This window comes from Zophobas morio, unplaced genomic scaffold (assembly GCF_036711695.1).
Source record: "Zophobas morio isolate AGI-343-1 ecotype UQ-CSIRO unplaced genomic scaffold, CSIRO_AGI_Zmor_V1 ptg000099l, whole genome shotgun sequence".
NCBI classification, from domain to species: domain Eukaryota; kingdom Metazoa; phylum Arthropoda; class Insecta; order Coleoptera; family Tenebrionidae; genus Zophobas; species Zophobas morio.
The window spans coordinates 241301-245783 of NW_026972204.1; the positions used below are offsets into that span (position 1 = coordinate 241301).

At 29.6% G+C, this 4483-nt stretch overlaps 1 long non-coding RNA gene across 1 annotated transcript; it reads right to left on the reverse strand.

Annotated features, from left to right (window-relative positions):
* Window positions 1–1186: 1186 nt before the first annotated feature.
* LOC135144404 (uncharacterized) lies at window positions 1187–1615 on the reverse strand. Its single transcript, XR_010283122.1, has 4 exons — window positions 1539–1615; window positions 1441–1486; window positions 1339–1381; window positions 1187–1272 (listed from the first exon to the last, which is right to left on the reverse strand). It is a non-coding gene; the product is annotated as an uncharacterized LOC135144404 (long non-coding RNA).
* Between the last annotated feature and the right edge of the window lie 2868 nt (window positions 1616–4483).

The window sequence follows — 4483 nt, forward strand, 5'->3', positions numbered from 1 at the left end:
TTCTAAAAAAATTTAGAAAAAGTTATTTTTATGCGCGTTTAGTATACTACATAAACTAGTAGTAACCTCGTAAGACGACTGTTGGTCCTTAAAAATATCTATTACTAAATCTTTACTACTATTATCAAAGGAGTATATCTCTACTTCAGATGTTACAGTAGAGCTAACTTTTTCTAAATCAATTATTTCCTTTTTAATTAAATTATCTTTTTCTTTTTCAGTTAATTGTTCCTTTTTCACCTTGGAAGTTAATCCGCTAAATTTTTCAGTTAATTGTTTTATTTCATTTACTTCAATTTCTTTATCACGAAGTTGACTTTTTATTGACTGTCTAGAGATGGCCAGATTGTGAAAGTCTTCATCTCGCTGTTGCAATTTTTCATTTAACAATCTAATTTCTTCCGCTTTTTCGTTTGAACATAATTGCAGATTTTCCAAGTCCGTATCTCTTTGATGAAGCTGAGTTTCTAAATTTTCTACTACACCATTTAGCTCCGATAACTTTTTACGCTGAAGAGTTAAATTCACAGTCAGCTCATCCACTTCATTGTTTTTCTTGTTGATCTGATCGTTCAAATTATCAATAAAAGAAGACAATTCACTCAAATTTTTGCTTTGAGCATTTGTTTTCCGTATAAGATTTTCAAGCTCTTCTTTTAATTCTACAATCTCGTTTTCCTTTTGTTTTAAGAGAATCTCAAACTCTTCAACTTTTTTTTTTTGCGACTCTTCTGAAGTATAAAGTGAAGGGCGAGCAGTCGCTGCTTCCAAATCAGCTTCTAATCGATCAACTAAAAGTTGTGTTTGTTCAAGTTGATTACTACTCGCTTGCAAATTAATAACTTTCTCACGAATATTATTTTGCAGAATTATAACTTCCTCAGATTTTTTTTCAAAGTTAATTTTTAATTCTTCATAACCTCGACGAAGAGAAATCAACGCATCATCTTTTTTTTCTAACTTTCTCAAAAGGTTTTCGTTTTCTATTCTTAGTAAGTTTCCAAATTTTTTAGGGTCTTTAATAGAAATTTCATTTTTGCATAGCTTATATGTAGACAAGTCTTTATAATTTCGTAAAATAAAAGAATTAGCTGTCTCCATTATAATTTTTATTACTTCATAAATAAAAATGATTTCTTCTTTAGTTACAACAGATTTGTTAAAAATCTCTGTAAAAAAAAAGCAAATCTCGTCTAGTTGTAGATTATAATCATATTTCTGCTTCAGTTTAGTAACAATTATTTCTTTCAGGGGAGGACAAGATTGATGGTCCTAAGAATATTCAGCATATTAAAAGTTACTTTATTATTATAACAAGATTCAAAAAAAAACAAGAACTTTAAAACTTGGTATGTCCAGCGAGGCACAATTATCTAAACTTCTACCAAACAGAAAGATTGATAACAATAGAAGATTCAAAATTTTAATAAATTAAATTACAAGTTTTCTTGAAAAGAACCTTTACTTCGTTTTATTGAATCACAATCTAATAACTTGGGGTGAAACTCGTATAAGTTACTTAGATAAAAAAAACATACGAATTTCTTCGGAAGTATCATATAGATTCATTTTGGCTTTTAGCACTTCGTAGCGTTTTTCTAAACTTTCATCGCTGAGCTCATAGAAAGATTCCTCTAATTGTTGTCCCAAAATTGACTTAAAAAGTTCAAGGTAACTTTTCACCTCTTCAGAGTTCAGAAGGAAAATATTGGCCATAAGAGAAAAAAATTCATCCTCCACAGAGAGATAGTTCGAGTTATTTCCGGTGAGACAAAGTCGAAGAAATTTAAGTGAAACAAATGTAAAGATCCAAATTAACCATAGAAATAACAAAGGAATTAAAAAAAATATAATCACAAAAGTAAAAATAAAGCTACTAGTTAATTTTTCTCCCGAAACAGCAATAACAGAATTTAAATTAGCGTGAAAATAATTTTTTTTTAAACGTTGAAGTTTAACAGGTAAATTGTCTGTAATGACCGTATGAATACTTGAAAGTTCAGAAGTTTCTGTAAGATCAGTTTTTAAAAAGGAGTTGGGCCGCCATATTTGAAGAGTATTAGGGCAAAAGTCATCTTTATAAACTTTTTTAAGGGCAAAAGCTTTTATTGTTGAGTTACCGGAAGTATCAGCATAATCATTAGTTATCTTTGCTTTAGCAACTTTGGCCACGGCGAAAATTGAAGTATTAATTGGAATACTCGGTTCACTAACTAGCGATAAAGTAAAATTTTTGCCAACTGCTAACGAAGCTTGTATAAATTCAAGAAAACTTTTAGAAGAATTTAAAAACTCTGATATATGAAAATTCCCATTATAACAATTAAAAAATAGTTGAAAAGAATAACTTTGGTTTAAAAGTAGATCTTTGAAAGTTTGCTTTACGAGAAAAAACTCTTCTTTTAGCGCCAACCTGGGTTTTACTAAATTTTTTTGGAATAACTTTTCTGAATTGAACTCAGATATATAACACTCTTTATCTGAACAGGATATATATATATTTGATGCTTTCGAGTTTTTCTTATTGTTAAACCAAAAAGTTTTCTCAGGAGCAGGTTTAAAATTTTTAACTCCCACTTGCTGGAAGTAAGCTTGGCATATTTGTGGTAAATTAACTTCAGAAATATGGTTGCGACTCAAAAAACTTTTAGCAGTGTGAAAATTTACAGAACTTATTGAAAGAGTGGAAATGAGTTGAACTTCGTCGATATGGGTGGGTAAGGCTGTGGGTGTGCCAACTTTGAAACTGAAATAAGTATAATTTTCCAAATAAAAGAATGCACCGCTTGAGAGACAAGTAAAATAAATAGCAACAGTGACTACAGAAAATAATACAAAAATCATAATTTTACATGTCGGAAAGCTAAATACGTAAACAGTTTAGGTACAATGAAGTTAAGGGTTAAATACTAAATACCATATGTGGTTAGCACTCTTTAAAGCTTTAGCGCGAGGGCGTGAAAAGAAGGTTTTCTAAAATATGCTAACGCGTGTTGTACATTCTCTTTCTGCAGCCAAAAAACTCTAAAATAGTAAAAATATTATTTTTTTTGTATTAAAAAGTGATGACTAACTTTTTGATTTTAGCCTCCACTTCTAAAAAAGCATTGACCTTATTAGTTTAGCTTCTGGGCACTAATACCCATTGCTATATAAACCAAACTAACTATATTTTATAATTTACGCTGTTTATCAATTTGTACTAATATTTTATGACCTTTTAACGTGCCTGAGCAAGTAACTCTGTTTTTAGTTTTATGTTAATATTAAGATGAAAATTTAAAGCAACGAACGAACAAATTTTATAACAAGTTGCTTTACTTCTCTAAAAGCCTTTACAATTAAATTTTTTATCATTTTTTTCGCAATAATATTTTTTTGTCCACTTGGTGAGAATGCGACTTATATGAAGGGAATTTAGCTGAGCTTGCGTAAATGCAGCATTTAATACAAAAAATAAAAACTGCAGACTTATTAAGTACCATCTTGCCTTAAAAATACTATTAAAGTACTTTAGGTTTTGTATAAAAAGTAAACATTGCGAGTTCCCCAAACTATATCCTTGTTAAGTTAAAAAAATTGAAGTTTTCCTTGACAAATTGTTCAGCACAACTTTGTTTAGCTTAAAGGTTTTAATAAATTTTTATTCTTATCAATATTATTAACTTGGTTACCAATTTTAAATATACTTTTTACAGTATACTTTTCAAAAAATATTTTACGGGCGTATTCTGCTTGTTTACTTTTAGTATAACGAGGTATTATATAACGTTATTAAAATTATGACTGTAGTGTTGTAACACCAAAAAGTAGTATTATTAGTTAAAATAATTTTATTATTTTTTTAATACAAATAACAAAAACAGAGTAAAACCTAACAGAATAGGACGGAACTAGAGTTATTTGCAGATAGCCATCCCTCCTACGGAGAATCTGTAAGTCACGCTTATGGCCCCAACGAGATAAGTTTCTACTAAACTTACCTGGCAAAGCTAAACAACATTAGAGATTGAAATGGAAATTTTTTTTCTTTTTTCTTCCCCCTCCCTCCCCCAAAAACCTTCGTTTTATTGGCTACCTCTACCTTTTTTGTCTATAAATACTTTTGTAAATAGTGTGTAACCTAGGCAAGGATATCTAAGTTCCACTCGAAATTCCTTAGCCATTTTTACCAAAATGTCAATTACTAAGCAAAGTGACGGTTTAATTGTTTACTGATGGTCAAGTCACTAAATTTTACCCTCCCCAATTTTAAAATACTTTGTTAGTTAATAACGAAAAATGTTAAATTTTACAAGAGCTGAACTCAAGTATAGTTGTAGTTTATGTGGTAAAATATCAATCATCTAATTTAAGAAAAAACCAGTTCAAACCAGGTCGATACAATTGTAAGTGACTAGAAAATATTGTTCACCTTTGCTAATGTAATAAAGCTAACCTTTTAAATCATGCATGCCAATTTCTTTTATAACGAGAGGAAGGT